We start from the raw sequence: 27,810 nt of genomic DNA, 5'->3' as shown, positions 1-27,810 counted from the left end.
ATTTTCATTTCACATACTGCCCTCCACGTTCATCCATGTAATAACAAATCACAGAATTTTCTTATTTTCTATGCATAATATTTCATTATTTTATATATGTATACATTTTCTTTTTCAATTCATCTATGAATGGATATTGTTTCCATATCTTGCCTGTTGTAAATAATGCTACAAAGAACATGGAAGTGCAGATATCTCTTTGAGATACTGATTTCATTTCCTTTGGCTATATACCCAGGAGTCAGTTTGCTGGATCATATAATCTTCTATTTTAAATTTGTTGAGAAAACTCCATACTGTTTTTCATAATGGTGATAACTCATTGTAGTTTTGATTTGTATTTCCCTAATGATTAATTATATTGAGCTTCTTTTGCATTTGTCTTCATTGGAAAAATATATATTCAGGTCTTTTGCCCATTTTTAATTGAATGATGATGATTGCTATTGAGTTGTACAAGTTCCTTATATATTTGTGTATTCATCATTTATCACATACATGGTTTGAAAATATTTTCTCCCATTCTGTAGGTTGTCTTTTCAATTTACTAGTTGTTTCCTTTGCTGTGCAGAAGCTTTTCAATTTGATGTAGTCCTACTTGTTTAGTTTTACTTTTGTTGCCTGCACTTTTAGTATCATATCAAAAATTTATGGCCAAAACCAACATCAAGAACCATTTTACCCATGTTTTCTTCTAGGAATTTTATGGTTTCAGGTCTTATGTTTAAGTCTTTAATACATTTTGTGTTAACATTTGTGAGTGGTATAAGTTAGGGGTCCAGTTTCATGCTTTTGCGTGTGGTGATGGAGTTTTCCCAACACCCCTGGTTGAAGAGACGATTTTTCCATTGTGTATTCTTAGTTCCCTTGTTGAAGGTCTGTTGAATATATATCTGTGGGTTTATTTATGGGCTCACTATTCTATTCAATTGATCTATATATTTGTCTTTATGCTGGTAACATACTTTTTAAATTATTGTAGCTTTTATTTTATTTTTAAAATTTTATTTCATATTGAAGTATTGTTGATTTACCATGTTGTGTTAGTTTCAGGTGTACAGCAGAGTGATTTAGTTATACATATACTTATATCTATTATTTTTCACATTTTTTCCCATACAGATTATTACAGAGTATTGAGTAGTGTTCCCTGTGTTATACAGTAGGTCTTGTTGATTATCTATTTTATATATAGTAGTGAGTATATCTGTTAATCCCAAACTCCTAATTTATCCCTCCCCCCACATTTCCCCTTTGGTAACCATAAGTTTGTTTTCTAAGTCTGTGAACCTGTTTCTGTTTTGTAAATAAGTTCATTTTTATAATGTTTTAGATTCCATATATAAGTGATAACATGTGATAATTTTCTCTGTCTGACTTACTTTACTCAGTATGCTAATCTCTAGGTTCATCCATATTGCTGAAAGTGGCATTATTTCATACTTTTTTATGGCTGAGTAATATTCTATTGTGTGTGTGTGTGTGTGTATATATATATATATATATATCACATCTTCTTTATCCATTCATCTGTCAATGGACATTTAGGTTGTTTCCATGTCTTGGGTATTGTAAATAGTGCTGCAATGAACATTGGGGTGTATGTATCTTTCCAGATTATGGATATATATTCTCGGGATATATGCTCAGTAGTGGGATTGTTGGATCATATGGTACCTCTACTTTTAATTTTTAAGGAACTTCCATACTAGTCTCCATAGTGGCCATACCAATTTATATTCCTACCAACAGTGTAGGAGGATTCCCGTTTCTCCACACCCTCTCTAGCATTTATTGTTAATAGACATTTTCATGAAGGCTTTTCTAACTGGTGTGAAGTGATACTTCACTGTAGTTTTAATTTGTATTTCTGTAATAATTAGCAATGTTGAGCATTTTTTCACGTGCTTTTTGGCCATCTGTATGTCTTCTTTGGAGAAATGTCTATTTACATCTTCAGCCCATTTGTGTTATTGTGTTGTTTGTTTTTTTATATTGAGCTGCCTGAGTTGTTTGTATATTTTGGAAACTAAGCCCTTGTCAGTTGCATCATTCGCAAATATTTTCTCCCATTCTGTGGATGGTCTTTTCATTTTGTTTATGGTTTCCCTTGCTGTGAAAAAGCATTTATGCTTAATTAGGTCTTAGTTGTTTATTTTTATTTTCATTACTCTAGGTGATGGGTCCCAAAAGATATTGCTGCAATTTATGTCAAAGAATGTTCTGCCTATATTTCCCTCTAAGAGTTTTATAATATCTTGTCATACATTTAGGTGTTTAATCCATTTTGAGTTTATTTTTGTGTATGGTGTTAGAGAATGTTCTGATTTCACTCTTTTACATGTAACTGTATGGCACCACTTATTGAAGAGGCTGGTTTTTCTCCATTGTATAGTCTTGCCTACTTTGGCATACATAAGTTGACCATAGGTGTATGGGTTTATTTCTGGGCTTTCTATCCTGTTCCATTGATTTATAAGTCTGTCTTTGTGCCAGTACCAAACTGTTTTGATTACTGTAGCCTTGTAGTATAGTCTGAAGTCAGGGAGGCTGATTCCTCCAGCTCCTTTTTTCTTTTTCAATATTGCTTTGGATATTTGAGTCTTTTATGTTTCCATACAAATTTTAAGATTTTTTTGTTCTAGATCTGGAAAAAATGTCATGGGTAATTTGATAAGGATTACATTGAATCTGTAAATTACCTTGGGTAGTATAGTCATTTTGACAATATTGATTCTTCCAATCCAAGAACATGGTATATCTTACCACCTGTATGTGTCATCTTCGATTTCTTTTATCAGCATCATATATTTTTCTGAATACAGGCCTTTTGCCTCCTTAGATAGGTTTATTCCTAGGTATTTTATTCTTTTTGATGCAGTGGTAAAGGGGATTGCTTCCTTAATTTCTCATCATTCCTTGCTAGTGTATAGAAATGCAACAGATTTCAGTGTGTTAATTTTGTATCCTGCAACTTTACTGAATTCATTGATGAGCACTAGTAGTTTTCTGCTAGCATCTTTAGGATTTTCTATGTATAGTGTCATGCATCTGTAAGCAGTGACAGATTTACTTCTTCTTTTCAATTATTTCTTTTTCTTCTCTGATTGCCATGGCTATGACTTCCAAAACTATGTTGAATAAAATTGGTGAAAGTGGACATCCTTGTCTTGTTACTGATCTTACAGGAAATGCTTTCAGCTTTTCACCATTAAGTATGATGTTAGCTATGGGTTTGTCATATATGGCCTTTATTATGTTGAGGTAGGTTCCCTCTCTGCCCACTTTCTGGAGAGTTATTATCATAAATGAGTGTTGAACTTTGTCAAATTATATTTTTGCTTCTATTGAGATGATCATATTTTTTTCCTTCAATTTGTTAATGTGGTGCATCACACTGATTGATGGATTGATCCCTTGATCATTATGTAGTGTCCTTCTTTGTCTCTTGTAACAGTCTTTATTTTAAAGTCTATTTTGTCTGATATGAGTATTGCTACTCCAGCTTTCTTTTGAAAGCTGTGGATTTGTGGATATTGAAAAATTCTTGAATGCCTTGGAAACATCCCATTTGATCATGGTGTATGATCCTTTATTATGTATTGTTGGATTTGGTTTGCTAGTATTTTTGTTGAGGATTTTTGCATCTATGTTCCTTGGTGATTTGGCCTATAATTTTCCTTTTTTGTGGTATCCTTGTCTGGCTTTTGTATCAGGGTGATGGTGGCCTCGTAGAATGAGCTTGGGAGTGTTCTTTCCTCTGCAAGTTTTTGGAAGAGTTTCAAAAGGATAGATGTTAACTCTTCTGTAAAAGTTTGATAGAATTCGCCTGTGAAACTATCTGGTCCTGGATTTTTGTTTGTTGGAAGATTTTTCATCACAATTTCAATTTCAGTACTTGTTATTGGTCTTTTAATATTTTCTATTTCTTCCTGATTCAGTCTTGGAAGGTTGTACCTTTCGAAGAATTTGTCTATTTCTTCTAGGTTCTCCATTTTATTGGTGTATATTTTCTTGTAGTAGTCTCTTATGATCCTCTGTATTTCTGTAGTGTCAGGTGTAACTTCTCCTTTCTCCTTCCTAATTTTATTGATTTGAATCATCTCCCCCTTTTTCTTAATGAGTCTGGCTAAAGGTTTATCAATTTTGTTTATCTTCTCAAAGAACCAGATTTTAGTTTCATTGATCTTTGCTACTGTTTCCTTGGCTCTATTTCAATTATTTCTGCCTTGATCTTTATGATTTCTTTCCATCTACTAACTCTGAGTTTTGTTTGTTATTTTTTCTCTAGTTGCTTTAGGTGTAAGGTTACATAATTCATTTGGGATTTTTCTTGTTTCCTGAGGTTAGATCGTATTGCTATAAACTTCTCTGTTAGAAATGCTTTTCCCGTGTCCCATAAGTTTTGGATCGTGGTGTTTTCTTTTTTGTTTGCCTCTAAGTATTTTTTGATTTCCTCTTTGATTTCTTCAGTGATCCATTGGTTGTTTAGTAGCATTTTTTTAGCCTCCACATATTTGTGTTTTTTACAGTTTTTTTTCTTGTACTTGATCTCTAATCTCATAGCATTGTGGGTGGAAAAGATACTTGATATGATTTCAATTTTCTTAAATTTACTGAGGCTCAAATTTTGGCCCAAGATATTATCTATCCTGGAGAATGTTCCATGTGCACTTGAAAAGAATGTGTTTTATGCTTGGATGGAATGCTCTATAAATATCAATTAAGTGTATAATGTGTCACTTAATGCCTATGTTTCCTTAATGCTTTTCTGTCTGGATGGTCTGTCCATTGATGTAAGGGGGGATGTTAAAGTCCCCCACTATTATTGTGTTACTGTCAATTTCTCTTTTTATGGCTGTTAGCATTTGTCTTATATATTGAGATGCTCCTATGTTGGGTGCATATATATTTACAAATGTTATATATTCTTCTTGGATTGATCCCTTGGTCATTATATAGTGTCCTTCTTTGTCTCTTGTAACAGTCTTTAAGTCTATTTTATCTGATATGAGTATTGCTATGGCATCTTTCTTTTGATTTCCGTTTGCATGCAATAACTTTTTCCATTCCCTCACTTTCAGTCTGTATGTGTTCCTAGATCTGAAGTGGGTTTCTTGTAGACAGCATATATACAGGTTTTGTTCTTGTGTCCATTCAGCCAGTTTGTGTCTTTTGGTTGGAGCATTTAATCCATTTACATTTAAGACAATTACTGATATGTTTGTTCATGATGCCATTTTGTTTATTGTTTTGGATTTGTTTTTGTAGGGTTTTTTTCTTCTCTTCCTCTTTTGTTCCTTTCTCTTCTTTTTGATGACTACATTTAGTGTTGTATTTGTATTCCTTTTTCTTTAATGTGTGTATCTATTGTAGTTTTTTGGTTTGTCATTACCACGAGGTTTTGATATAGCAGTCTATATATACAAAAGATTGTTTTAAGTTGCTGGTCTTTTAATTTTCAACACATTTTCAATATCCTGCATTTGTACACTCCTCATAATTGCTCATTTTGATATCATATTTGTATGTGGATGATTTCCTACCTTTACTTTTTCTTTGCCTTTACCAGTGAGCTTTCCCATTTGTAATTATTTTGTTTCTAGTTGTGACCTTTTCTTTTCCACCTAGAGAACTTCCTTTAGCATTTGTTGTAAAGCTGGTTTGCTGGTGCTGAATTCTCTTGGCATTTGCTTGTCTGTAAATCTTTTGATTTCTCTGTTGAATCTGAATGAGGGCCTTGATGGTAGAGTATTATTTGTTGTAGGTTTTTCCCTTTTATCACTTGAAATATATCATGCCACTCCCTTCTGGCCTGCAGAGTTTCTGCTAAAATGTCAGCTAATAACCTTATGGGAATTCCCTTATATGTTATTTGTTGTTTTTCCCTTGTTACTTTTAATATCTTCTCTTTGTGTTTATTTTTTTTCAGTTTGATTAATATGTGTCTCCACATGTTCCTCCTTGCGTTTATCCTGCCTGGGACTCTCTGCATTTGCTGGAATTGGGTGATTGTTTTCTTTCCCTTGTTAGGGAAATTTTCAGCTATTTTCTCTTCAAGTATTTTCTCAGGCCCTTTCTCTCTTCTCCTTCTGGGACCCATATAATGTGAATGTTGGTGCATTTAATGTTGTCCCAGAGACCTCTTAAACTGTCCTTATTTTTTTTTGCTCTTTTTTCTTTATTCTGTTCTGCAGAAGTGATTTCCACCTTTCTGTCTTCCAGCTCATTTATCTGTTCTTCTGCCTCATTTATTCTGCTATTGATTCCTTCTGGTGTATTTTTCATTTCAATTATTTTATTGTTCATCTCTATTTTTTCTTTATATGTTCTAGCTCTTCATTAAACATTTCTTGTATCTTCTCAGTCCATGCCTCTATTCTTTTTCTGATATCTTGGATCATCTTTATTATCATTAGTCTGAATCCTTTTTCAGGTACGTTTCCTATCTCCCCTTCACTTAGTTGTTCCTCTGGAGTTTTATCTTGTTCCTTCATCTGGAACATATTCCTCTGCCATCTTATTTTGTCTAACTAATCAGCAGGCTGCAAGATTGTAGTTCCTCTTGCTTCTGGTGTCTGCCCCCTTGTGGATGAGGCTTGTTCAGGCTACCTGGTTAGAGGGACTGGTGCCTGCCCTCTGATGGGTGAAGCTGGGTTTTGTCTCTCTGGTGGACAGGGCCATGACAAGGTGTGTGTTTAGTGGTGGCTGTGGCCTCAGAAAGACTCTAAGTAGCTTATCTGCTAATGGGTGGAGTTGTGTTCTGGCCCTGTTGGTTGTTTGGCCTGAGGCATCCTAGCACTGGAGCCTAAGGGCTCTTGGGTGGGGTCACATCTTGATATCTAAATGGTCTCTAGAACAGCTCATGCCAATGAGTACTCCCCAGTACCTCCACCACCAGTGTCCTTGTCACCTTAGTGAGCCACAGTCACCTCAGGCCTCCTCAGGAGACCCTACAAGTCCAGCAGGTAGGTCTGGCCCAGGCTCCTCTGAAGTCACTCCTTTTTCCCCTGGTCCTGGTGTACACAAGAGTTTATGTGCACCCTCCAAGAGTGTAGTTTCTGTTTCCCCAAAACTTGTGGAATTCCTGCAATCGAGCCCCACTGGTCTCCAAAGCCAAATGCTGTGGGGGCTCCTCAACCCAATGCCAGACCCCAGACTAGGGAGCCTGACATGGGGCTCAGAACTCTCACTCTTGTGGGAGAACCTCTTCAGTATAATTATTTTCCAGTTTGTGGGTCACCCACTTGGTGGCTATGGGATTTGATTGTATCATGAATGTGCCTGTCCTACCATCTTGTTGTGGCTTCCTCTTCAGAAGTAGAATATCCTTTCTCTAGGTTCCAGGTTTTTTTGTCAATGGTTGTTCAGCAGTTTTTTGTGATTTTGGTGTTTTCATGAGAGTAGGTGAGATCAGGTCCTTCTACTCCACCATCAGCCTTGCATCCAGGCTGCTGGCTCCCTCAGGTCAGTTCAGCTCTCACCACATGAGACATCTGAAAGACTGAGCTGGGCAGCTCAGCCCTTGAATAGCCATTCCACTCCTGTGAAGATATTTTCTGAATAAGCATTCAGCAACCATGCTAGCTTCAGAGCAGTAAGTACAGTTGCCCCTCGGTGTTCACAGGGGATTTTTTCCAGGACCCATGAGGATAATAGAATCCTGGGATGCTCAAGTCCCTTACATAAAATGGTGTCACTGTAGCTTTTAATATATTTTATTTTTTATTGAAATACAATTGGTGTATAATATTATATTAGTATCGGGTGTACTAACAGTCATTTGACGTTTATTACATACATTATGAAATAATCACAATAAATCTAGTAACAATTTGTCCTCATATAAATTTATTACAATGTTATTGACCATATTCCTTATGCTATATACTACATTCCAGTGGTTTATTTAGTTTATAATTGAAAATTTATACCTCTTAATTCCCTTCACCTATTTTGCCCATCCCCCACCCATCATCCCTCTGGAAACCACCCATTTTTTTCTCTGTATCTGTGACTCTGTTTTTATTTTGGTTTTTTGTTTGTATTGTTAATTGAGTCCAAAGATAATTGAGATCATATGGTATTTGTCTTTATCTATTTGACTTAATTCACTTAGCATAATGCCCTATAGGTCCATCCATGTTTTCATAAATGTCAAGATTTCATTCTTTTTATGGATGAATAATATTCCATTGCATACATATACCATATTGTTTTTATTCATTCACCTATCAATGGACACTTATACTGTTTCCACATCTTGGCTATATAAATAATGCTGCAATAAATATTGGACTACATCTATATTTTTTTGAATTAGAGGTTTTTTTTTCTTTATGTAAATACTCAGAAGTTAAATTGCTGGATTATATAACAGTTGTATTTTAAATATCTTGAGGAACCTCCATACTGTTTTCCATAGTGGCTGCCCCAATTTGCAATCCCACCAACAGTGCATGAGGGTTCACTTTTCTTTATTTTTTCAATGATTTTTAAAAATAAATTTCTTTATTTTTTGGCTGCATTAGGTTTTTATTGCTGGGCACAGGCTTTCTCTAGTTATGGTGAGCATGGGCTACTCTTCACTGCAGTGTGCAGGCTTCTCATTGAATTGTCTTCTCTTGTTGCAGAGCACAAGCTCTAGGTGTGTGGGCTTCGGTAGTTGTGGCACACAGGCTCAGTAGTTGTGGCTCATGGGCTCTAGAGCACAGGCTCAGTAGTTGTGGTGCACGGACTTAGCTGCTCCACTGCATGTAGGATCTTCCCGGACCAGGTCTCAAACCCATGTCGCCTGTATTGGCAGGCAGATTCTTAACCACTGTGCCACCAGGGAAGTCCCAAGAGTTCATTTTTCACCACATACTCACCAATGCTTATTTGTTGTCATTTTGATTATTTAATGTCATTCTGATAGGTGTGAGGTGGTATCTCATGTTTTTAAATTGCATTTCCCTGGTGTTTAATAATGTTGAGCATCTTTTTATGTATCTGTTGTCCATCTGTATATCTTCTTCGGAAAAATGGCTGTTCAGATCCTCTGCTCGTTTTTTAATTGGGTGGTTTCATTTTTTTGATGTTCAGTTGTATGAGTTTGTTACATACTTTTGATATTAACTTCTTATCAGATATATCATTTGAAAATATCTTCTACTATTTATTAGGCTGCCTTTTCATTGTGTTGATAGTTTTCTTCACTATGCAAAAGCTTTTAGTTTAATGTAGTCCCACCCACCCTTTTTTTTTTTTTTTGGCTTTTTATACCTTGCCTGAGACAAATCCAAAAAAACATTGTTAAGAATGATGTCAAAGAATGTATTGTCTAGGTTTTCTTCTAGGATTTTTATGGTTTGTGCTTTTACATTTAAGTCTTTAATTAATATTTTTATTTTTGTATATGATGTGAGGAAGTGGTCCATTTTTATTCTTTTGCATGTAACTGTCTGGTTTTCCAAAAAACATTTATTGAAGAGGCTCTCTTTTCCTCCACTGTATATTCTTTCTTCCTTTGTTGTAGATTAATTTATCATATAAGCATGGGCTTATTTCTGGGCTCTGTATTTTGTTCAGTTGACCTCTGTGTCTGTTTTTGTGCCAGTACCATACTGTTTTGATTACTGTAGCTTTGTATTATAGTTTGAAATTAGGTACCATGATACTTCTAGCTTTGTTCTTTTCCTAAAGATTGTTTTGGCTTTTTTTTAAGGTTTAAATAAAATTTTAGAATTATTTCTTCTTGTTCTGTAAAAAATGCCATTGGTATTTTGATAGGGATTGAATTGAATCTAAGTTTGGCTTGGGTACTATGGTCATTTTAAAAATATTAATTCTTCCAATCTATAAGCAAGGAGTATATTTCCATTTATTTATGTCATCTTCAAGATTTTTCATCAATGTCTTATAGATTTTTTAGTATAAATCTTTTACTTCCATGGTTAGATTTATGCCTGGGTATGTTATTTTTTTGATGCAATTGTAAATGACTGTTTTCATAATTTCTCTTTCTGATAGCTTGTTATCAGTGTATATAAATACAACAGATTTGTGTGTGTGAATTTTATATCCTTCAACTTTATTGAAGTCATAGAAGAGTTCTAGTAGTTGTTTGGTGGAATCTTTAGGACTTTTTTTTTCTGTATGTGGGCCTCTCACTGTTGTGGTCTCTCCCATTGCAGAGCACAGGCTCCGGACGTGCAGGCTCAGAGGCCATGGCTCATGGGCCCAGCCGCTCCGCGGCATGTGGGATCTTCCCGGACCGGGGCACGAACCCGCATCCCCTGCATCGGCAGGTGGACTCCCAACCACTGCGCCACCAGGGAAGCCCCCTAGGATTTTTTATATATAGTATCCTGTCATCTACAAACAGTGACAGATTTACTTCTTCCCAATTTAATTTCCTTTTTTTTTTTGTCTGATTGCTGTGGCTAGATATTCCAATACTATGCTAAATAAAAGTGGTAAGAATGGGCATCCCTGCCTTGCTCCTTATCTTAGAGATGATGATTTTAATTTTTCACCATTGAATAAGATGTTAGCTGTGGGTTTGTCATAAATGGCCTTTATTATGTTATGTTCCCTCTATACCTAATTTGTTGGTATTTTATATTAAATAGATGTTGAATTTTGTCAAAAGCTTTCTCTGTATCTATTGAGAAGGTCATATGATTTTTATTCCTCAATTTGATAATGAGGAGTATCACATTGATTGATTTGTTAATATTGAACCATCCTTGCATCCCTGGGATAAATCCCACTTGATTATGGTCAAGTGTGATCCTTTTGGTGTATTGTTGAAATCAGTTTGCTAATATATTTTTGGGAATTTTTACATCTATGTTCATCAGTTATATTGACCTGTAATTTTCCTTTTTTTATATTGTCTTTGTCTGATTTTGGTATCAAGGTGATGCTGGCCTTGTAGAATGGGTTTGAAAACGTACTTTCCTCTTCAATTTTTTGAAATAGTTTGAGAAGGATGAGCATTAACTATTCTTTAAATGTTTAGTAGAATTCACCTGTGAAGCCATCTAGTCCTTGACTTTTGTTTGTTAGGAGTTTTAACATTAATGATTCAATTTTATTACTGGTAATTGGGTGTTTATACTTTCTATTTTTTCCTGATTCAATCTTGGCAGATTGTATGTTTTTAGGAATTTATTCATTTCTTCTAGGTTTTCCATTTTATTGGTGTATAGTTGTTCATAGTAATCTCTATGACCTTTTGTATTTCTGTGGTGCTGATTGTAACTTTTCATTTTTATTACTGATTTTATTTATTTGGGTCTGCTCTCTTTCTTTCTTGATGATTCTTTGTCTCATTGAATTTTCTATTGTTTCTTAGTCTCTATGTTTTTTAATTTCTGCTCTTATGTTATTTCTTTTAATAACTTTTGGGTTTGTTTGCTCTTTTTCTAGTTCCTTTAGGTGTAAGGTTATTCTCTGAGATTTGTTTGTTGGTTTTCTAAAGTAAGTTTGTATAGCCTACTATAAACTTCCCTCTTAGAACTGCTTTTGCTGCAAAGATTTTGGAAAATTGTTTTTATGTTTTCATTTGTCTCCAGGTATATTTTTAGTACCTCTTTGGCTATTTAGTAGCATATTGTTTAGACTCCATGTTTTTGAATTTTTGCTATTTTTTTCTTGTAATTGATTTCTTGTGTCATATCACTGTGGTTGCAAAAAATGCTTGATCTGATTTCAATTTTCTTAAATTTATTGAGACTTGTTTTGTGGCCTAGCATGTGATCTATCCTGCAGAATGTTCCATGTGCATTTGAAAATAATGTTTATTCTGTTGCTTTTTTATGGAATGTTCTACATATATCTATTAAGGCCACCTGATATAATGTTTCATTTAAGCTTAGTGTTTCCTTATTGATTTTCTGTATGGTTGATCTGTCCATTGAGGTAAGTGTGGTGTTAAAGTCCTGTACTATTATTATGTTACTGTCAGTTTCTTTCTTTATGTTCGTTAATATATGCTTTATGTATTTAGATGGTCCTATGTCGTGTGCATAGATATTTTCAATTGTTATATCTTATTACTAGGTTGATCACTTAATCATTATATAATGTCCTTCTTTGTTTCTTGTTACAGTATTTGTTTTATTGTCTATTTTGCCTGATACAAGTATTGCTACTCCAGATTTCTTTTGTTTCCATTTGCATTGAATACATTTTTTCATTCCTCATTTTCAGTCTGTGTGTATCTTTAGATGTGAAATGAGTCTCTTGTAGGCAGCATATATATGGGTCTTTTTTTGTATCTACTCAGTGCCATTCTATGTCTTTTGCATGGAACATTCAGTCTATTACAATTAAAGTAATTATTGATAGTTATGTACTTATTGCCACTTTGTTAATTGTTTCCTGGTTGTTTTGTGGGTTTTTTTTTATCCTATGATTTCTATATGAACACATATATTCTGTGGCTAGGGAGTACAGATCTATTGGATAAAAGGAGTATCATATTTTATACTTTGCATACTTTAATAATCTTTTAAGTGATATTACCCAAGTTCACAGTTAACTACTCTTTCTTTGTTTCTATCATACTGGATAAATATATCAGCATTGAAAATTGCCCCAGTGCAATATCACTTCATGTATCATTCTAGACAGAAGAATACTGGGAAGCTTCCCGAGTTGCCATTATAACCAGTGTTACTAAAATCAAGTCAAATGTCTACCTGTGCCATTTTCCACTACAAGTTGGATGAAAGTGGTAAATTGTCAAGAGCATTAGTGTGTGTAAGGAACGCTTATTTGTTGGTAGTTGTCCTGTCTGGATCAAGGATGAGCATAAGTATCAAGGTTACTGAGATCCTGCTGAGTGGCCTTCTAATAAGACAACACTCTCAGAACTGGCTTAATTTTTAACCTCCTCAATAATAGCACAATACTCTTACCATGTGTCTTGCATTTTTAAGTCAGAGGTACTTTTACATCATAAGATATTTATAAAGTCTTTATTGGATGGAATACAACTTTAGAATTTTCCATTTGAGATAACTGCTGTGTCACTTATTTGCATAGTTCAGTACAGAGGATTATAGGCAATTTGCAAAAAGTAAAAAACTCAGAGAGGAAACAAGTGGATAAATGAAATGGCAATGGTGACAATGGATGAAGCAACTGTGATGTTTCTGGCAAGGAAAGCCTATATGATTAATTAAAATGGAACCAATGTTATGCTTTATTTTTAATTAATTTAATTCATTGTATGATCTGATCTATTTTCTTTGTGATATTTTGCTGCAGGTCAAAAACTAGAACAAGTTACTCTTCTTTCAAGTGAACAAGTTATTTTCAGGGAAGAAAAGTGAGCAGCTACTCTGGTACATTCAAAATTCTTATGTGTTTTATGACTAGTGATGTCAGTAGTCAATGTGAGATCGTTCAGAGACTCAAGGAAGAATATTTTTATGATAGATATATTTTTTCTTGTGAATGTCTCTACATAGTTCAAGGAATTCTCATTATTGTTTCTTCCCTTTTTAAAACGTTTTTTAAAAGTAACCTGAATAATTTTGGAGAGTCATTGCTGTAATTCCTTTTTTCACTATTTTGTATTGAATGACAATAATCTTGTAGTTAAATACAAGTGTGCTAAACATTGATATTTTTAATCTATATCTGGAACATTCAGAACATAGATGCTTCTACTTATATTTGTACTGTAATTATACTACATATAACTTTGCTACACTAATTACTCTTCAAATTTTTAGTTGATTAAGTTTTTCTGTGTTTTCCCAATGGATTTTATCTAATTTTATTAGAACAATCCAAGGTCACTTTTTTCCAGTTATATATATAAGAATTCCATTATTCAGGTACTAAATAGGATGTCTACTCTACCATGTACTGTTCTTTATTCATAGTGCAGTAGATAAGCCTGAAGGAAATAAGCCTGGCTGTGGAAATGCTTATTTGTTGGGAGGGTGCTTGTCTGGATCAATGATGAGCACAACTGTCTGAGGATGCTGAAGGACTCATTCCAGATGTCAATCTGAGGTCCATATGAATGCCCCTCTAATAAGACAAATAAGACTCTCAGAGCCTGGCTCTATTTGGTGACCCCTGAGTAACAACATAATGCCACTGTTAGCATGCTTTTTTCTTTCTCACAGAAAAGGGCATTAGTGTCCTATCTTATAAGGCAGTATGTACCTTTATGATCAGTGATCCATTTTGCTTTATTTTGGTCACTTTGAACAGAGTCATAAATATGACTATATATACATGTATATGGGAAATATGTTCTTGTGTAATGAATTAGAAAATGAAAAGGATTGAATTAAGAAGGGGACAAGCAACTGTGATGGGTACTGAAAGTCTCAGTAATGTTGAACTAAAAGAAGGAAACACTGCATGTGTACAGTAAATAATGGTAATGGTACCAAATTTTAGTTCTTTGTTATTTTTACTACTGAATATTTTCTAAGACTCTGCTTTTCTTTTTGTTATGTTTTGCGGAAATAGAAGGACTGGAATCAGGTCTTCCAATTCAGAGGACAGGGGTGAGTAGCTATTTGAAATTCATATTTCATATGCTCTGTGCCAGGTCCTGAGGTCTCTCTGTTTATCTTTTTAGAGGCTTATTTGAGAATATTTTGATGATGTGTCCTTTTTCTATTTGAGACCCTCACTAAGGTCACTTACATTATTGAATCTTTATAATTTCTTCTTTCATTTTAACTCTTTTCTGCTTTGATGGAAAAATGTAGAATTTTAGAGAATTTTTGGTAATTTCATAGTGGATCAAAAAATTATTGTAGTAAAATCGGAATCTTCCAAAATATTATCAGATTTTCCTCATCTGTTTTATTGTTGGGATTTCAGGACACAGGCTCAATTATTCATAGGCATTTGTGGTCACACTGCATTGCTTTTTTGTTTCTACTTTAATATTTGTGGATTGGCATAAATTAGTTGTTTCTCATTTTTGCAACATGGAAAGTTGTATGAGAAATTTTGTTAGATCTCTTTAAGACCATGAAGTTTTTATACAATAAACGTTGCCATATTCTTTTGAAACCCAAAATAGTTCAGTTTTCAATACTGTGTTGGGCTAAAAAGAAAAGGTATTATGTTAGAGATATCAAATGGAGAAATATGAAATATCACATATGGCATCATTATTTCTGAAAGTTGAAATATGCATCACTAAAAAGAGTGGTCTATATATTTCCTGGCAAGCTATGTTGAAGATTATGTGTTACCTGGTACTTTGAGATGAATGCCCTAAGGACAGGTAAACATTTTTCTTGACAAAGTTCTGTCACACATTCTATCAAGAAGTACTTATGTTTATATTTATTATGTATTGTTTATTTATATTTATTCTATAGAACCATAGAGATAATTCTAAAGAGTTGATAATAACTAAAAAAAATAGTCATAGATCAAAAAAGGAAATTGGTTTAGCCAGATATTGAAATGAACTCTAGAACCTTGATCATTAACAAGCTTTGGAGCAAGCACATGAATAGCAGGAAAAATGAGACATGTTTTTACTTTTAAAAATGTCTTCTCGCAAACCCTTTTTTGCATATTTGTTACTATTAGTAGATTCACAGAGCCATGAAGTCAGGGATACTGTCTCAATCCAAAGAGTATAACACTATATTGATGCATAATATATATTCAGTAAATTGCCCATATTATTACTCTACAATAGTACAGGATTCAGACACAGAAGCAGAATAGGACTGGCATAATAAAACCCTTCCTTATGACCAGCTCCAACCTCTTCTCCCCAAATGCTGCTCCTTCTGAAAAATGTACTTTATTTTTATGTTTTTTTTAAGTTTATAAAAATGAACTGTATAATTTTTTTCTCTTTGTGACTACATCATTTGCACAAGATTCTTACTAATCAGATGAACATTTTATTTGAAACATCAAATTCATTGTTGTGTTAGTAATATGCTCTTCTTATTTTGTAAGTCTTTATTTTTTAGGTATTTTGTTTTTAAAATAGCAGTATGTCTTTTAGATTAAGCATTTTGTGTTATCTCTAATTCTTGATTAATCTTGCCAGGAGGGTTTCAATCATACTAACTATTTCAAATTACTAATATTTGTTAATATTTCCGATTACCTGTCTGCTTTCTATTTTGGTGTTTTTCTGCCCTTAATCTCATTAATTTTTCTTTACTCTTCTGGAGCTTGATTCAGTCTCCTTGATCTAGCTCTTGTGATATATAATCTATTGATTTTCAGCCTTCTTCAATTCTCATATATTGCTTTTTACTCTAAACTTCCTTATAAGTCACAAGAGCACAAGTTTGGCATTCTTCATCCTTCTTATTCCTCACATAAATGTATTTTCTAATTTCATATTGATTTATTTTTGAATTATGGATTATTAGAAGGACATTGCTTAATTTCCAAACAGCTGGACTTTTTCTATCGATTTTTATTACTGATTTCTAACTTGATTCCATATGATAAAAAATACTTTGAATATATTTTATTACTTTGGAATAATTTTGTATCTCTCTAATGGCCCAGAGGGTGGCATAATTTAGTGAATATTCCATTTTCACTGATTATTACATTAGCATGTAATTATATCATTGTGGATGCAGTATTCTATCTTGCCAGTTATTTCCATTTTGAAATTGCCACATCCATATCTGATGTGTATTTACTAACCTATGATCTGAAAATGAGTTAGTCATTGAAAGTCATGTAGGAGATTGTCATGGAAATAAGGCACCTGGGTTGTTTTTGGAATGCTTGTAATATTTGTATTACAACCTGTGTGTGTTGATTAGTTGCTGTGTTGTTTGGATGGCAAATTAATTAAGCTTTACAATTATACTGCATGCTCTTTTCTACACATATATTTTAGTAGAAAGTTTAAAATATCCCATCAAAATAGACCAAATGTTAGCTAATAAATTTCCTAGGAATATTGTCTACTAAATAATGTGTTATTTGGGGACTAACAATTGATGTCTTTAGGATAAGTCAAGAAGTTCTCTTTTAAACACAGATATTTCAGTAAATCAAACATTGCAGTAACGTTAAATACTCACAGCCATGCCATAACAGCCTTTCAATTCCAATCACTTGAATACTATTATTAATTTCAAAACAAAATTTGTATACTAAGGTTCAGATGTTCTGAAAAAGCTATTGTTTAGATAAATCATACAAGATTTTATTTATAATAATAAATTCTGATAATTAATTTAAGATGACAATGAGAGGGCAAAATTGATTACACTGTATTTAAAAGAGTGTTAACATGAAGAAATTACTCAGGATAGCTTCCTAGTAGGAATTTTTAAGATTCTGGTACTACGTGTGTTTCTTTCCAGATAACTTGAGAAGATTTATATTTGGTATATGGATTTTTCTTTTCATTTCTTTGTGCTGGCAATTCATGCTTGAGAATGAACAAATAAGAAAATAAATATAAAGCTATAAGTTATGGTGTCATGTTAAAGTAGTAGATTAATGACACAGAATACAAAGAATTTTAATCTAGTGGTAAATCTTGAAAATTATTATCATTTCATTGAAAGTCTAATAGCTACTGAAACACTCTTATTTTGCACCAACCACCCTATAAACATTGTGTGGTTTATTCAGATGAGAGCCTAGATGTATGTTTATGTATGTATGAGTGTGTTTGTGAACTTGACACAGAGAAATAAGAACATATGGTTGCCAGTGTGCTTTGTATATATAAGGTTAGGGTCATGTCGACTCAAACTTACATATCAAACATGGCTTACCTAACTCTGGGGTGTGCCCACAAATCAAGCATTTCCAATAAACATAGGTTAAAGTCTCCTTGCCCTCAATATTCACAGGTTATCTTGTCAGTATTTTCTAAGTATACTATTTGTGTGAAGATAAATCCAAGGTCATTTCTCCAGGCCAGATTTAGTTTTGTGGTAAACTTATTATTTACTTACAAAAAATGCTAATTAGATTGAGAGACTGTGGCAAAGTGGGCATGATTGAATAGAGATTGGAGTGTAAGTTAGTGACGCTCTTGGTTTGGCTAAGCAGGTCTAAGAAAAATGGAAAAGCATATATGGCAGGAAAGCATTAATATGATTCCATCTAGAGAGTTTGGCTAAATTTTTGCATATTAGAAATATGGGTGTTGTCCCTAAATAGAAAAAGTAAAAGTTTTTTAAAAAGTATTACTGGAGAGAGAAAATTAATGAAAAAATTGTAAGTGCAGATCAAGTAAAAATATAGTTAGATCGAGTGATACAATCAGTAGATCAGCACTTGACAATAACAGTATTGTTCCAATGTGAACAAATATTGCTTAGGAGAGTGAGAAAAGATAAAGTTCCTAACAGCAAGCTTATATGGGATGTAGTTGTGGTGTTGATTGCTTTTTGCTCCAATAATCTAAGTGATAAATATTTAAAATTGATTTCTGCCACATTATTTATTCTGTTCTAATTTTTGCATGTGTCAACATTACCGTATTCCAAACTGTGCCATCCCCATAGAGAGAAGTGTTTCTGCAGAAGTTTATGCAGCTTCCAAATTGCTAGCTTCAATAAACTAAAGCTGAAACATTTACTAAAGCTGAAGCATTTATTGTCTTAATACAAATAATAACTCTGTAGGAATGTAACCCAGTTATAGAAATGCTAATTTGTCAAGAGCTACCTTACCAAGATCAATGGTAAGCATACTTGTCTGGGGATTCTAGATTATTTCCAGACATTAATCAGAGGTTCCAGCTGGATGTCTATTCATAGGAAGAGAACACTTTAAAAATTGGACCAATATGGTGACCTCCTCAGTAATTTTACGATGCCTCTATGCACGTGCTTTTCCATTCTCTTATCAAATTGCACTGTCATAATACCTTCATTAGGCAGACTTCATGCTTAGAGTTTCACATTAAACAGAGTTCTGGTGTCATATATTTTAAACTATTTGTTGTTAACTGTGAATAAATATTGAAATAAAAGTTTAAATATAGAAACATATAAATAACTTAAAAAGTCATCGTGACTATAGATTAAGAGTGTTATCAGTAATATTGGGAAATTATAAGGGAATATAGAACATTTAGATGTTACATAATGGCCATGAGACCAAATTTTATTTTATTATGATTACCATTTATGCATTTTCTCAATTAATATTTACTTTTTCTGACAATTTTTTTTTTTGCATAGAATTGCTACAACTAGTATCAGCACATAAGAGAATAGAAATAAGCAGCTCCATCCATGTGCCTTTTGGAATTCTTCATATACTGGGAGGACCATAAATTGTGTCTTAATAAATTTAAAACAATTAAATTAATATAAACCATGTTAATTTAATTCCACAATGTGATGGAATTAGAAATCAATAAAGAATATCTCTTGAAAATCCTCCAAAGAATTAGAAATTGAAATTAGCATTTCTAACATATTCATTCATCAAAGAAAATTATACAGCATTTTGAAATGGAAAAGATTAAAACATAACATGTCAAAATGGGTGGGATGCACCTAAAGCTGTATTTAGGGGGAAATTTATAGCACTAAAATGCCTATATTAGAAAAGAAGAAAGATCTCAAACCAATGACTTTATTTTCCACCTTAAGACATTTTAAATGAGCAAACTAAACCCAGAGAAAGAGAAAGAAAGGCAATCATACAGATAAGAGCAAAATCAATAAAATAGAAAATAAATATATTTATAAAGAAAAATAAATGAAATTGAAAACTGGTCAGTTGAGAAGAAGAATAACATTGACAAAAATTATAGCCAGATTAAGGGGGGATGGAAGACGCAAATACCATTATCTGGAAATGTGAGAAAGGGGTATCATTAGAGATTCTATGGATATTAAAATGTTAATAAGTGGAATTTATGAAAAACGTATGCCAATAAATTTGAAACCTGAGTTCATGTACCCAATGCACAGTGAGGACAAACAAATCAAAATATCAGAGCTTGGAGCCAAGAAAATTTTAATGCAAGGGCCATGCAAGGAGAAAGAAGTGACTCATGCTCAAAAGACCCCAATTCTCAGATGGGTTTTAGGGAGGGATTTTAAAAAGCAAGGTGAGGGAGAGGAGTCACAGTGTGTGTGATCAGCTTGTGTACAATCCTCCGATTGGTTGATGAAGAGGTAACAGTGTGTTGTCACAAGGGTTAACATTATCAATCCTCAGACTTTACTGTCTGGGGGCTACGTGCTCATGGTCATCAAGTTGTTAATTTCTTCCACTTGTGGAGGTCTTAACGTCAGTAAACAACTCAATAAATGTGCATCACATACTGTTTAGGTACTTCAGAGAGGAACTAAAGATTCTGAGACTGCCATATGGCTGATTTACTGTTTAAATTGTTACCAGTTCTCCTAGCCCAACTGCTACTTTTGTCACTACATGTTCACATCCTTTCAATCATTAATTCTTGAGCCAGACCTTTGTGACTCATGGGAGGCCTTGGGAGACTACAGCTTTTCTACAAACAACAAGCAGTCAGAGGAAATGGGGGGAGGGCCCTGTCCTGGGAAGGGACCATAGAATCCTGCTTAGTTAAAAAATGAAATGGAAAAATTTATTGAAGGATACAAACTACCAAAATTCAATCATGAAGAAATAGATAATCTGAATAACCCTCCTTCAGTGAAATAATAACTTGTAATTAAAATGTTTTCCACAAAGAAAACTCCAGGCCATATAGCTTCACATGAAATAAAAAATAATTCTACACAATTGTCTATAAAATTTAAAAGAAGGGAACATTTTCTACTCATTCTATATGAACAACTTTAACTTGATTTAAAAAAAATGCAATTTAAAAAATACACAAAAATATTCCTCATGAGCATAAATGCAAAAAGTCTAATCAAAACTGTAGTAAATGAAATCCAACAATATATAGAAATATTGCATGACCAAGTAGGGTATATCCAAGGACTGCAAGGATGTTTTAACCTTTAAAAATCAATCAATGTAGGAAAAGCACTTCTGGAAAGTCAGAGTAAAAAAACCTTCAAAAAATCTGCTCCTGGGCTTCCCTGGTGGTGCAGTGGTTGAGAGTCCACCTGCCGATGCAGGGGACATGGGTTCATGCCCCAGTCCGGGAAGATCCCACATGCCACGGAGCGGCTGGGCCCGTGAGCCATGGCTGCTGAGTCTGCGCGTCCGGAGCCTGTTGCTCCGCAACAGGAGAGGCCACAACAGTGAGAGGCCCACATACCGCAAAAATACAAAAAAAAGTCTGCTCCTCTATAAAATTAACAAGAACCATGACCAAAAATGGTCAGAATTAATTTTGCAGAACTTTGGAAATTAACCAAACGCATATAGAATGTCAAAAAACATTTATTCAAGAAAACTGGCTGACTTTCACTAAGAACAACAAGTTTTATAGCATTTTAATGTTCCAACTTCCAATACCTCTCTCCCTAGCACTGTGGCAGGCTTGAAAATAGTAGGCTAACAGCCATCAAGGGAGGAAGAACAGGTTTGGAGATCCCCAAAATGTCCTGTCCTCAGAGAATTGTTACCAGTTGACCTCTCTAAGGTCCCTGAAAAACTCCATTTACAGGACTTGTATTTTTTTGGACTAAGAGCTCACTCAGTGGGGTAAATCCAATTCCAGAACATTAGTTAAAAGGAATCCATGGAAATTTCTGAGTATGACATGTCCCTGAAGTGTTGATATGAACTGGGTCAAAGAGACTGGCCAAAAAACTAAAAAAGGAAATCTTGGGAATGAGATATTCAAAGTATGTTTTGAAAAGCTCGGAATATTCTTTTTTGATCTAGAAAGCTATATACATGTGCAGAGCTGCATGCCAGGAAACACCTGAGAAGGACCTAATCAATTGCCTCTGGCTTTCTTTGAGGCTCTGTGCAATCAAAAGGTGAAGGCTAAAGAAGAGGTGTAAACTATCTGAACACTAAATGTAAGTCCTAACACACACACACACACACACACACAGCCTCTTAGCAAAGGGCAAGAGACATATTGATTAGAGGCATTGTAGGTAATATTGGTCTAATTATTAGCTGACCACTAAGATAACCAAGCAGAAGCTTCAGTGTCCACATATTGCTGGGAATACAGACTTTACAGAATTAGTCCAGGAAAATCATTTTAAAGACAAACAGCAATAACAACAAACAACTACAACAATAAACTTTTGGAACTGAGGATATCTGGTTTCCAGAATTGCCACATTTTATATAAAATGTCCAGTTTTTAATGACAAAAAAAATTACAAGGCATGCAAAGAAACAAGAAAGCATGGCACATACACAGGAAAGAAGTCAATAGAAAGTATCCTTGAGGAAGGCCAAATGTTGGACTTAATGGACACAGACATTAAATTAGCTATTAAAAATCTATTCAAAGAACTAAAGTAAAGCATGTCTAAAGAATTAAAGGGAAGTATAAGAATTATATCTTACCAAATACAGAATACTAATAAAGAGATAGAAATTATAAGAAAGGACCACCTGAAAATTCTGGACTTAAAAATAAAATAACTAAAATTGAAATTACACAAGAAGGGTTTCAACAGCAGATCTGAGTGAATAGAAGAAAGAGTGAATGAACCTGAAGATAGCTTAGTTGAGATTATCCAGTATGAGGAACACAAGGAAAAATAAAAAAGTGACTAAGCTACAGAAAACTGTGAGACATCATCAAACATACCAATGTACTTATAAATTGAAGCCTTAGAAGGAGAAGATAGAGAAATATTTGAAAACATAATAGCTAAAAACTTTCCAAACTTGATGAAAACATTAATCTACACATCCAAGAAGATCAACAAATTCCAAGTAAGATAAACTCAAAGAGATCCAGACCCAGATGCATCATAGTCATACTGTTGAAAGATAAACACAGAGAAAAATGGCTCAACATGTACTCGTGATCCTCAGTAAGCTTAAAAACTAACTTCTAATAAGCCATGTGGACCAGAAGGCAATGTGATGACATACTCAAAGTGATGGAAGAAAAAATTCTCAACCAAGAATTCTATAGCCACAAAATCCATCATTTAAAAGGGGAGAAATTAAGCCACTCCCAGATTAAAAAAAGAGAGACAGAATTTCTTGCTATGAGATCTGTTCTACAAGAAATGTTAAAGGGATTTCTTCCATCTGAAATAGAAAGACACAGGAGAGTAACCCAAATCCACATGAAGAAATAAAGAGCACTTTAACTAGTTACCTTAGCTGAAACTACATATGTAAGTATAAAAATAAATATGTTTTGTTTGTAACATTTTTCTTCTCCTATTTGATTAAAAATATAATTTCAATTATAAATTTGTGCTGATGGTCTTGTAATTTATATATTTGTAACTTATATGACAATAATAACACAAAATAAGGGGAGGAAATGAAGCTATATTGATGTTAAAAATATCTATTTAACCAAAAAAAAAAAAAAAAAAGAATAAAGGACAAATTCAGGGGGAAAAACACATAAGACATATAGAAAATTAATAGCAAATTGGCTGTCATAAATCCTACCTTATAAGTAATTATATTAAATGTAAAATGAATAAACATTCCAATCAAAAGGCAGAGATTTCTAAATTGGGGGGAAAACCATGATTAACTATATTCTGTGTACAAGAGATATACTTTAGAGTCAAAGCACAAATAGATTGAAAGTAAAAGGATTTAAAAAAAGATATATCATGAAAACTGTACCTAAAATAAAGCTGGAGCAGCTCGGACAAAATATTCTTTAACAAAAGTTATTGTTAAAAACAAAGAGCATTTTAAAATGATCAATCTATAAGACATACAATTATTAACATATATACTGAACATCACAAAGCAAAAACTGCTAGAATTAAAAGGAAAAAATAGATGATTCAACTCTTAAAGTTAGAGACCTCAAAACCCAATTTTCAATAATAAACAGAACAGAGTAATGCCAGCAAGATGGCAGAATAGGAAGTCCCCTGCTTGTATCCTCACTCAGGAACAGTAACTTGGCAGCCATTTACAGACAAAAGTGACTTTGTGGGAGCTTTGGGACTGAGGTTGGAAATTGTGAAACACCAATAGGGTTCAAGATCAAGGAAGATCACGTTGAGAAAACAAGCCAATGCCCAGGAGGCTGACTTGCCAACTATAGACCCAACTGCAGAACCCAAAACATCTCCATGCCTCAATGGGCTCAGCTACAGCCCCATATGGTTTTGGTCCTGCCACCATAACCATATATCATGGTACCCAGGAAACATCACACATGACTTTGCCTCAGGCAATAAGCCCACAGACCTTGGTCCTGCCTGTGGACCCTGAAATGACTCATGACCCAGCTCTAGCCCTGTCAGCCATTGTCTTCAAGCAGTACTGCCAGCCTAGGGATCTGGCAGGGGACACACCAATTATTGTCCCCAAACATACTGAAATATTTCTATAATTCAGCTCCAGCCCCTTCTAGCTGAAGTCTGTGAGAAGTCCTGCCATTCCAGGGAATAAGTTGGAAACATACCCATCTGTACTTTGGGAGATCGGGAAACAGCCCTGTAACTCAACTCCAGCTCCCCCGCACCCAGCCAGCCACTTCCCATGAGCAGTCCTACCTGCCCAGGGACCCACTGGAAAATTCACCTGTCATGTCTCTGGAGGGAGGCCAGTGAACTTTAGTCAGACAGTAGACCCTGAAGCAGTCTTGTGGCTCAGATCCAGATCCTTCTAACCACATTCTCTAAGCAGTCCAGCTAGCCCAGTGACCTACCAGAGGACATGCCAGTTAGTGTCCCTTGGTGGCAGGCCAACCAAACTTAATCCACAACAGATCTTGAAACAACTTTGTGAATCAGCTCAAGCCCCTCCCTGCCATAATCCACAAGCAATCCTGTCCACCCAGAGATCCACCAGAATACCCATCTATGCCCTCAAAAGTAAGCCCACCATGGTCTGAAATGGCCCTGTAACTTGAGTCCCATTCTTATCAGATATGGTCAGGGAGTAGTCCTACCTGCCCAGGGACCTGGTAAGAGACACCTCATCATGCCTCCAGAGTCAGGCATACAAACTCCAATTCCAGCTGTGGATCATGATGCAGCCCTTGGACTCAGTTCCAAACCCTCTCAGTCATGGTCCAATGCCAGTCCTGCCTACCCAGGGACTAACCCAGTTACATGGTTGAAGCTCTCCAAAGAATCTCTTGGGAACCATCCCTGTCCATACACTTGGTAACAGATTCACCATTTGTGGATCCAACTGTGGACCCTTTTCCCAGTTCTAGAACTTATGAAAAAGGTCCTGGAGACAGTCCTATCTTCCAGGGACAAGACAGGAGCTATGCCTGCCAGAGCACCTTGTAACAGGCCCACCAACTACAAACACCACTGCAGACCCAGCAATACATGACCTGGCTCTAACCCAATTTACCTACAATTCCCTGGGTAATCCCATAAGTACAAGGAATCTACAGAATTTATTTCCTTGCCAAAAACACTCTGGAAAAACTGAAAAAGTGTTTTCTCCTTCCAATGCACACCCCAATGCAGGATACACAAACCATGAAGACTCAAACAAAGGAAACCAATAAAGTTCCAGTAACAGATTCCAAAGAAGTGTATATTTATAAATTGCTTGACAAAGAATTCAAAATAATCATCAAAGCTCAGTGAGTTACATCACAGTAGAAAACAAAAAATCAAGAAAGTAATGCATGAACAAAATAATAAGTTTAATAAAGAAACAAAAATCACACATGCACATGCACACACACAATTTTGGAGTAAAGAATACAATGATAGAACTGAAAAATTCAACAGAGAGCTTCAACAGGAGCCTTGATTATGTAAAACCAGCATAAAACAAATCAGCAAACTCAAAGGGAGATCATTTGGAATTAGACAATGACAAGAACAATAACAAAAAGAACAAAAAAAGAATGAAGAAAGACTACGTGAATTATGGGATGTCAATAAACAAACAAATATTTACCTTGTCAGAGTCCCTGAAGAGGAAGAAAGAGAGAAAGAAGCAGAAAGATTTCTTAAAGAAATAATACCTGAATACTTCCAAAATCTGGAATAGATATGGACATGAAGGTATGTGAAATTCAAAGGAACCCAAGCAAAATAAAGATGAGTCTGAGATATATTAAAATCAAATAGTTAAAAGTCAAAAACAGGGACTTCCCTGGTGGTGCAGTGGTTAAGAATCTGCCTTCCAATGCAGGGGACATGGGTTCAATCCCTAGTCTGGGAAGATCCCACATGCTACACAGCAACAAAGCCCATGCACCACAACTACTGAGCCTGTGTTCTAGAGCCCATGAGTCACAACTACTTAGCCCAAGTGCCACAACTACTGAAGCCTGCGTAACTAGAGCCCGTGCTCTGCAATAAGAGAAGCCATCACAATGAGAAGCATGTGCACCACAACAAAGAGTAGCCCCCACTCGCTGCAATGAGAGAAAGCCCACATGCAGTAATGAAGACCCAATGCCTCCAAAAATAAAATAAATAAAATTTTTTAAGTCAAAGACAAAGGGAAAATTTTGAAAGCAACAAGACTAAAGTGACTTATTACATATAAAGGAACCCCTATAAGGTGATCAGCTAATTTCTCAACAGAAACCCCAGGAGAGAGTGGGGTGATATATTCAAAGTGTTTAAAGAAAAAAACTGGCAAACAAAAATACTACACTCAGCAAAACTTTTCTTCAGAAATGAAAAAGAGGTAAAGACAATCCCTAACCAAAAAAAAAGCTGAGTTTATCACCTCTAGACGTGGCTTAGAAGAAAAGCTAGAAGAGAGTTCTTCAGACTGAAAGGAACAGACACTAAGAAACAACATAAAAACATATGAAAGTATAAAACTGACTGGTAAATGTAAATATACAGTCAAATTCAGAATACTCCAATACTGTAATGTTGGTGCATAAACAAATTTTAACTCCAGTATAAAAGTTAAAAGACAATAGGATTAAAAATAACTATAGCTACAATAATTTGTTAATGGATGCACAAAGTAAAAAGATGCAAAGTGTGACTTCAACAACATAAAATGAGGGGGAGGGGACTAAAAGCATAGAGTATTTTGCACACATAATTTATATGCAATTGAAGGTCAGATGTTATCAGCTTAAAATAGATTGTTACAATTATAAGATGTTTTATGTAAGCCTCATGGTAACTACAAGGAAAAATTTCTAATAGTTACACAAAAATAAAGAGGAAGAAATAAAAGCACACCATTACAAAAACAAAACCAAACCAAAATAAAACAAACAAAAAAACAACAAATCACGAAGGAAGACAGAATGAGAAGGAGAAAGGAGCAAGGGAACTACAAAACAGAAAACAACAAAATGGCAAGAGTAAGTTCTCACCTATCAATAATTACTTTAAATGCAAATAGTCTGAATTTTCCAATCAAAAGACAGTGGTTAAATTAATTTTTTTAATCCAACAGTATGTTGTCTGTAAAAAAACACACCTTAGCTTTAAGGACACACATAGGCTAAAAGTGAAGGGATGGAAAAAGAAATTCCATACAAATTGTAACCAAAAGAGAGGAGGAGTGGCTATACTTATATCAGATAAAATAAACCTTCAGTCAATATTGGTCAGAGACAAAGGTCACTATATAATAATAAAGGGGCAATTCATCAGGAGAATATAATAATTGTAAATATATATGCAACCATCTTTGGAACACCTATATATTTAAACAAATATTAACAGAAAAATAGACAGCAATACAGTAATAATAAGGGGACATTAATATCTCACCTTCAACAGTGAATATATCATGTGTACAGAAAATCAATAAGGAAACAGAACACTTGAACACATTATAAGCCAAACATAC

The 27,810-nt window shown here is 34.4% G+C and overlaps 2 non-coding genes across 2 annotated transcripts; both read left to right on the top strand.

Moving 5' to 3' along the window:
• The first annotated feature begins 13,953 nt into the window (after positions 1-13,953).
• On the top strand, positions 13,954-14,020 carry LOC113607699 (small nucleolar RNA SNORD109A). Its single transcript, XR_003428046.1, has one exon. It is a non-coding gene; the product is annotated as a small nucleolar RNA SNORD109A (small nucleolar RNA).
• Positions 14,021-18,661: 4,641 nt separating this feature from the next.
• LOC113607700 (small nucleolar RNA SNORD109A) lies at positions 18,662-18,725 on the top strand. The gene has a single exon (XR_003428047.1). It is a non-coding gene; the product is annotated as a small nucleolar RNA SNORD109A (small nucleolar RNA).
• The last annotated feature ends 9,085 nt before the right edge of the window (positions 18,726-27,810 follow it).

This window comes from Aethalodelphis obliquidens, unplaced genomic scaffold (assembly GCF_003676395.1).
Source record: "Aethalodelphis obliquidens isolate GAN/ISIS:26980383/991018 unplaced genomic scaffold, ASM367639v1 scaffold49, whole genome shotgun sequence".
In the NCBI taxonomy this organism is placed as follows: Eukaryota; Metazoa; Chordata; class Mammalia; order Artiodactyla; family Delphinidae; genus Aethalodelphis; species Aethalodelphis obliquidens.
This window is presented reverse-complemented; position numbering and strand designations above follow the sequence as displayed.